The sequence below is a fragment of the Pleurodeles waltl genome, chromosome 10 (genome assembly GCF_031143425.1).
Source record: "Pleurodeles waltl isolate 20211129_DDA chromosome 10, aPleWal1.hap1.20221129, whole genome shotgun sequence".
In the NCBI taxonomy this organism is placed as follows: Eukaryota; Metazoa; Chordata; class Amphibia; order Caudata; family Salamandridae; genus Pleurodeles; species Pleurodeles waltl.
Window position 1 is genome coordinate 137,244,580 of NC_090449.1, and position 8,723 is coordinate 137,253,302.

Sequence of the window (8,723 nt, forward strand, 5' to 3'; positions counted from 1 at the left end):
ACTAATGTGCCACAGACACAGTTAGCGATTCCCAATGGGGTCGCAATTGACCGGCCTCATCAATGTTCATGAGGCAGTTCACAATTAGAGACCCATTGGGAATGAGCATTAATACAGTGATGGTGGCCTACTGGGGCAGCAGCCCACCATGTCTGTGTTTGCTTTTAAATAAAGCAACTTTTTTTTAAATGCAGCCCGTTTTCCTTAAAGGAAAACAGGATGCGTTTCACAAAGAAAAATGAAACATTTCTGTTTCATATTTTAAGGGTAAGCAGTGGTCCATGGGACACTGCCTGCTCTTTAAAACATTTTCGCTACCATTCACAAAGGGTAAGGGGTCGCCTGGGGACCCCTTCCCGTTTGCAACTGGCTTACCACCTACTTGAAGTAGGCGGTAACCTGCAATTGTATTGCAACCCCATTCCGATCGCAAAACAATCGTACATCCCCTTGTGACTCGCTTTAGGAAGAAACACCATTCGCATGCCTCTTCCTAACAAGGACTCAAAACTCTATTTTGTGAGTCGATAATAGGTTACTGATTTGCAAAATAGGATTTGTTCATGTCATAGGGCATTTTAGCAGTTGCAAACGGGCCTCATCTCGATTGGCGATGACTAAAAATGGTCGCACATGTGGCCCTAGATGCAGTGTGCATGTTTCGGCCATCTCGATGATACTAGTCAGCACTTACATAAAACTGGAGCATGACAACTCTTAGACAGATTATATTGGACTCACTGGAACTATTCAACAAACACATGACGTCCATTAAGATCTCCATGGGTGTTCATTCGTTGAACCTGAGCGGAGATCCAGTAAACTACGAGCCCTATATTTCGGCACACCGCAACCTTTTATGCGAATTCACTAAGAACAATAAAAGGTTATGAATGGAAATATTAGAATCAGTCTTAATCACTGTAATTACTCTTATCAGTTTGCCATTCTATTTTTTCATTTGCGTGATTTTGTTTAATGAAAGCCATAGCTTTCCTGCTGCAGACCATCTATTCGGTGAGGACACTGTAGAAGCGAATTAGCTCATTAGTGCCTTCATTAACATCAGATAGAGGTTAGGCAGTTTCACATTAATTATCTGCACATATTCCCTGCATTACAAGGGAAGAGCATCAAACACTCGTGCCATGTGTTCCACTGACTAGGGGGTACACGGGAGCAGCAGGGGCACATGCATATCCATCATCAGGAATGTCCCCAGTGGGTGAAAGGCCCACTCTGGGAGACGAATGATGTCAGAGGTTTAGAAAAATAAGTATACATCAGCGGTGTGCCTAAATACTATGGGGGTCATTCCAACCCTGGCGTGAGGACCACGGAATCACCGCCAACAGGCTGGCGGTGCTTCCCTGCCCATTCTGACCGCAGCGGTAAAGCCGCGGTCAGAAAAGGGGATCCGGCGGTTTCCCGCCGGATTTCCCCTGTCTGGGCTGAATCTCCATGGCGGCGCTGCAAGCAGCGCCACCATGGAGATTCCGACCCCCTTCCCGCCACCCAGTTTCTGGCGTTTTTTACCGCCAGGAACAGGATGGTGGGAACGGGTGTCGTGGGGCCCCTGGGGGCCCCTGCACTGCCATGCCACTGGCATGGGCAGTGCAGGGGCCCCCTAACAGGGCCCCAGCATGATTTTCACTGTCTGCATAGCAGACAGTGAAAATCGCGACGGGTGCAACTGCACCTGTCGCACCCCTGCAACACCGCCGGCTCCATTCGGAGCCGGCTTCTCTGTTGCAGGGCCTTTCCCGCTGGGCCGGCGGGCGCTCCTTTGGCGGGCGCCCGCCGGCCCAGCGGGAAAGCCAGAATGGCCTCCGTGGTCTTTTGACCGCGGAGCGGACAAATGGCGGTGACCGCATGGCGGGCGGCTACCGCCGCCCGCCGCGGTCAGAATGACCGCCTATGTGTGTATATATATACACGCACACACATATATACACATATATATGTATCTATATACACACATATATACATATACACACACACAAAGATATACATACATACATACACGTACGTTATGTCATGTGACGTTTACCCATATGTCGGTCTAGTATGTTTGTTGCTAGCTAAACAGCTGGTAAACTATTACTGTCTCCAAGTGTCAATTGTCCATGGTAAAGCCTTTAGCGTTTCCAATAACTCCACATTGTGTTTCAGCAACCTGATCAGCTGCTTCATGGCCATTGGCTGGCTCAATATTTGCCACTTTCTTCGGCCAATCAAGCAGATAATCTGAAGTTCCAGTTGCCTTTGCTAGGCCAGTTTGCAGTCCACCACCACGGCAGGGAATTTCATGCTCGAGGCGGGGGGGTGATTACCCGCAAGTGGAAATCTCCCAATTGCTATGATGCTTGGAAAGATAATGAAATGGTACCATTCCAAACATACAACTGACTCCTTAGTATTCTGGGCCTGAATTTGTCCTGGGATCTGATTCATTGTGGGATTATACAAAATAATTTCCTGATTCAAATTTTGTACGACTCCATTCCCGAACAATCACTTCCATGTTTGGAAATATCATGAGCCAGGATTTTGGTGGAGCTTTTCTCTTGTCCTTTGAAATGACTTTACCAGTGTCTGGCTAATGATGTAACCACGGCCAGATCTAACAAAATGCCACACAACGCATCAAGACAACTTGCTGCGCCGTGTGAGAAGGAGAACTAGGAATGCACTATATTCACTGAGGTATGATGCATTCCTGTTTTCTCTCTGCATTGGCGCACTTAGTGCTGCCTAACGCCAAAGCATGCACCCTTGTGCCACGGTGCAAGGATGCCAGCGCTACAGGCCGGATTGTGTTTGTGCAGGAAGAGATTCCTGCCTGGACACAAACAATTCTTAGAGGCATTTTACTCTTTCTATGTGTGCTGCAGAATGCATCACAGTTCAAAAAAGGTAAATCATGAGAAGAAATTGAGATATTTCTCCTTGTTATGCCTCTGTTGGAAAGGCATACATTTTGACGCAATCCATGGTTTACTATACTTAGTAAATCTGTGATTGTGTCAATCAATGGGTGGATGCACGGAAGCGCCTATGCTCCACCCATGGAATGCCTTCCCAACGCAGAGTAACGCAAGGCAGCGTTTTGCACTACTTTGTGTTACTCTGGAATTACTGAGCCATGCAGAGACTCGCGAGGTGGCTTTGCATGGCTTAGTAAACTCAAGCCATTGCTTTGCCTTGTGTGACGGAAAGGCTTTGTGAATCTGGGCCTGAATTTTTTGTTGCACCTGATACCACCTTCCTAAACTCCTTTTAGTCACTCCCTTACCTTGTAGTAGCGTAAAAATGAAGGGCCACGTGTACATAACTTTTTTCTTGTCACAAACGTCCTGATTCGCAGAATCTGCCGTTTGCGACAATAAACATTTTTTTAGGATGTACAGACCCTATTTTGCGATTTGGTAATCTATTTACTGAATTGCAAAATAGGTTTGCGAGTCACAATTGGGAAGGGGCGTTCCCTTCCTAACTGTGAGTCGCAGTAGTGTTGTTTTGTGACCGTGAATGCGGTCACAAAACAATCGCAGTTAGCACCAATTTCAAATTGGCGCTAACCAGTGCTTAATTTGTGCGTGTTGTTCCGGTGCTGAGCACCAGCACTTATTTTTGAGAGCCGGGGAATACTCTTCTGCCTCCAGCATTTGCTGCGAGCAAAAGACACAAATGGGAAAGACGGAGGAAGGGAAAAATGAAAAAGTGTCACAAAGGGAGAAAGCAGAAAGCTGCAAGAGTGAGCTGAAGGGCCAGGGAGTGGCTGTAAATAGATTGAAGAGTCCCAAGATGGCTTCAGGATTACGCTGCCTCAGTATTCCATGTTCCCACATTTAATTGAAGCAGCCGCATGTTTAAGAGGAGGGCTTTGGGCACGGCACGTTTTTTTTACAAATAAAGCACTGGCGCTAACCCATACGTAAACAGGATGTGGTCCCCATGGGACCCCTTCCCCTTTGCGAATGGTAGCAAAAATATTTTTTCAGAGCAGACAGTGGTCCCACGGACCACTGTCTGCTCTGAAAAAAATAAAAAAATTAAAACTTTTCATTTTTATTTTTGAAATGCAGCCCGTTTTCCTTTAAGGAAAACAAGCTGCAAAAAAAAAAAAAAAAACTGCTTTATTTAAAAGCAGTCACAGACATGGTGGTCTGCTGTCTGCAGCAAGCCACCATCCTTGTGACTGCAGCCATTCCCAATGGGGTTGCAAATTGTGACCTACCTCACAAATATTAATGAGGTAGGTCATTTGCGACCCCATTGGGAATCGCAAACAGTGTGAAGTACACTGTTGTGCTTATGGATTTGCAACTCGCAATTTGTGAGTCGCAAATGAGTCACAAATTGCGAGTCGCAAATCTCTGGGTCGTACATTTGGCCCGAAGTGAAGACTCAATGGACGTGATGCAGTAGACTGTAAAATAAACTTGGTGTCACTCGCTACGTGGTTCACTCTAAAGTGACACGGCGGCCTTCCCATACTGAACTATCAAATCAATGTGACATCACACAGAGGTCCATACCACACCATGTTGTACGCATGCATTTGGACATATACTTGGCAAAAGAGGTAATTTACACATCACGGTAATTTATTAGTGTGTTTGGTATTCACAAACATTCTGAACCTCTGTAAACTTTTTCTAACAGTATGTGTAATTTCTCATTTATATGATAATCACTTTTATTGCTGAGATGCTCTTGTTTTCCTGATCTGAAGATGGGTGAGTGCTGTGCACACTGCGGGCTATCACAGGGCCTAGGGAATTTGAGGAATTCACATTTTTCTTTCAGTTTGTGTATTTTTCTTCAACAAATGTAATTTCCGTTTAAATGTCTGCCTGTGTAGATAGATCGTATTGCTTTGTTTGTCTACATTTCCCGAACCACTTACACCTGCTCTATTCAGCTGTAGGAAATGTGCTGCAGAACGTTTTTAGCACCCCAACCAGTGTAAATGAAAACGGGCCGGTGCCCAAAGCTCTCCTCTGAGGCAGCAGCTGCTGAAATTAAATGAGCGAGCACGGAATACTGAGGCAGGGTAATCCTGAAGCCATCTCAGGCCTCTTTAATCAATTTACAGGCACTCCCTGCTCCTTCTGCTCACTCCTGCAGCTTCCTGCTTTCTCCTTTTGTGACGCTTTTTCGTTTTTTTCTTCCTCCGTCTTTCCCATATGTGTCTTTTGCTCACAGTAAATGCTTGAGTCAGAAAAATAAGTGCCAGTGCCCCGCACTGAAACCGCCGGCCCAAATTAAGCACTAATCCCAACCTAATCAGTTTGTGAATGTTCACCGTATTTGCATTGCGTCTTGCACTCGCCGGACAACCCTGACAAAACAGGCTAAAACTACCCTAAAAAACATAAAACTGCGTTATTGTACAGATGAGCATTGCACACTACACTGAAGCCTACACGCCTACATGTGAAAGGCACCTTTATCGCGTGCATGGCCTTTATGCTTCCCTAAATTACAACTTTTGTTCTTGAAAACATCTCTATTTCTCTGCCTCACCAATGGGTGGAATTCAGAAGCAAACGTTTATTTTCAGGTTCTAACAGTAAATTAAAAAGTTTTATTTAGAGCTCTCACGTTTTCCGGCCCGAACACAAGTGGCTCTGATAGACATGAGATGTTTAAAGGACCTGGGAAATATTTACACCAATGGTAGGTATGAGGACCACGTTCTGGTAAACATGTTGGTAATCACCTGCTATTCTGAGTTTCATCTATGAAATTTTATATCATACGTGGAATTTGGTCCTAAGTGTACCCAACTCTACATTACTCCGGTATCTAATGCGCATTTTGGCAGGCTGACATGCTGAAATTGACGTGGGATAAATGAGGGTGCAGAGTTTACCAACCAGATAACTACCACATTATATTGAATTGCAATTTGAGCGCAAAAAAAGTTTTATGCAAGGTTGATATTTCGACCTACTTGTAATCTGGGCTTTAGAATTGTTACTTTCTGAAGTTTTCTGACCAGAGTCAGGCTTGCTGACATCCCCTGCTGCAGAGGTACCGGTGACCACCGCACTGCGCAATACGATGAATTCTGGAAATATAGCCTGGGCCATGTATTCTCTTCAGAGCCTCTGATCAGATCATAAGAAATCGAGGCTGTTGCCTTGAAGCCCCCCTTGGGACTCCACTTTGATGATCTCCATCCTGAAAAGTGATGCTTCAGCATACCCGCTGACATCCCCCTTGAGAGGAAATTAATTATTCACCATCCGCATTTTCCATCTAGCCCTGGAACACTTACTTTTTCATCATCTTCATATTAGGCTGGGTGTCACAAACCATATTGAAGTTTCTAATGAAAAGCATCCAGGACAGACTTTTAATAAAAGTGCCCATCTCAATCAACCTGTTCTTCTGCCCGGACCAGTGACCTCTTCTCGTGGACCGGCATTCCCCAGCCACCAGCCCCAATCAAAGTCATGGTCAGAGCCCGCAGAGGATAGCAGCTTGGTCTTCCTCCCGCTTAAATATGAGGGGTTTACGTGGTATAGTAACACATTCCACATAATTGCCCCAGGGTGTGTTAGGGTGACCAACACCCTCCAGGTCACCGCACAATGTTTCCGGTTCTCAAGTTTTGTGTGACCACCCAAGGAATTCTGGGTGTTGTAGCCTCACTTTGTGTCCATTGGACTAATTAGAACAACACACCTGAAAACAATAATTTGTTGGTGAAAGGTTCATTGCTGGAAATACTCTCCGCTATTACCGGGAGTGAGGTGGTCACCCTAAGATGTGCATGCGGCAAGTTAGTTGATCAACGCTCAATGTGCCTCTAGGACTGTCACACTGCAACTCCTCGAAGACCGTATTAGCTTCCTACCACAAAGCGTCTCTTTCACCCCTTTACCTGTAATGTTACCAGTTTGCTAAATTATGTTAAGCAATCGTAATATAGTGCACGTTCACAGAAGGGTTCTTGGCGCTAATATCTGGCCTAGCACAAGGTAACATAAGACCATACCTGAAACCAATGATGGTTTTTGAAAGTCTCCTCTAATGCTATGCAAGGTCCTTCATATGTAATTAAATATAACTGCCCAGTCTCAATTCTGTATTTATTACCCAAGTGTACTATGTTTCTTTTCTAACACAATTAAAAATGGTTTAAAAAAATACAGATGGGATCCTCATGTATGTGGATGATGACACGCTTGCTGCAGCGCGAGTAGGTGACCCTGATATTCCTTCAAGCGTGCCTGCTACAACTTAGGCATGCAGCCATCTATCTGCAATGGCCTTAGTTAACACATCCAAATGCTGATCAGTGTGCACATATTTGCTGCTTTTTACGCCACAGGAGTGCATGTGTAGGAGGCTGGACTGGCTTGTAGTGAGTACCAAGGGGTACTTGCACCTTGCACCAGGCCCAGTTATCCCTTATTAGTGTATAGGGTGTCTAGCAGCTTAGGCTGATAGATAATGGTAGCTTAGCAGAGCAGCTTAGGCTGAACTAGGAGACGTGTGAAGCTACTACAGTACCACTTAGTGTCATATGCACAATATCATAAGAAAACACAATACACAGTTATACTAAAAATAAAGGTACTTTATTTTTATGACAATATGCCAAAGTATCTTAGAGTGTACCCTCAGTGAGAGGATAGGAAATATACACAAGATATATATACACAATAGCAAAAATATGCAGTATAGTCTTAGAAAACAGTGCAAACAATGTATAGTTACAATAGGATGCAATGGGGAAACATAGGGATAGGGGCAACACAAACCATATACTCCAGAAGTGGAATGCGAACCACGAATGGACCCCAAACCTATGTGACCTTGTAGAGGGTCGCTGGGACTATTAGAAAATAGTGAGAGTTAGCAAAATAACCCTCCCCAAGACCCTGAAAAGTGAGTGCAAAGTGCACCAAAATTCCCCTAAGGACAAAATAGTCGTGTTAGAGGGAAAATGCAAGGAAAACACAAATCAGCAATGCAACAACGATGGATTCCTGACTGAGGGTACCTGTGGAACAAGGGGACCAAGTCCAAAAGTCACAAGCAGCTCGGAGGTGGGCAGATGCCCAAGAAATGCCAGCGGTTGGTGCAAAGAAGCTCTTTCTAGGCTGAAGAACTGTGAATACTGCAGGAACGACAAGGGCTAGAGACTTCCCCTTTGGAGGATGGATCCCCCACGCCTTGGAGAGTCGTGCAGAAGTGTTTTCCCGCCGGATGGACGCCAACAAGCCTTGCTACACGCAAATCGTGCGTTTGGCGTTTTTGGACGCTGCTGGGGCCCAGGAGGGACCAGGAGGTCGCAAATTGGACCTGCAGAGAGAGGGGACGTCGAGCAAGACAAAGAGCCCTCACTGAAGCAGGTAGCACCCGGAGAAGTGCCAGAAACAGGCACTAAGAGGATGCGTGAAACGGTGCTCGCCGAAGTTGCACAAAGGAGTCCCACGTCGCCGGAGACCAACTTAGAAAGTCGTGCAATGCAGGTTAGAGTGCCGTGGACCCAGGCTTGGCTGTGCACGAAGGATTTCCGCCGGAAGTGCACAGGGGCCGGAGAAGCTTGCAAAGTCGCGGTTCCCAGCAATGCAGCCCAGCGAGGTGAGGCAAGGACTTACCTCCACCAAACTTGGGCTGAAGAGTCACTGGACTGTGGGGGTCACTTGGACGGTGTCGCTGGATTCGAGGGACCTCGCTCGTCGTGCTGAGAGGAGACC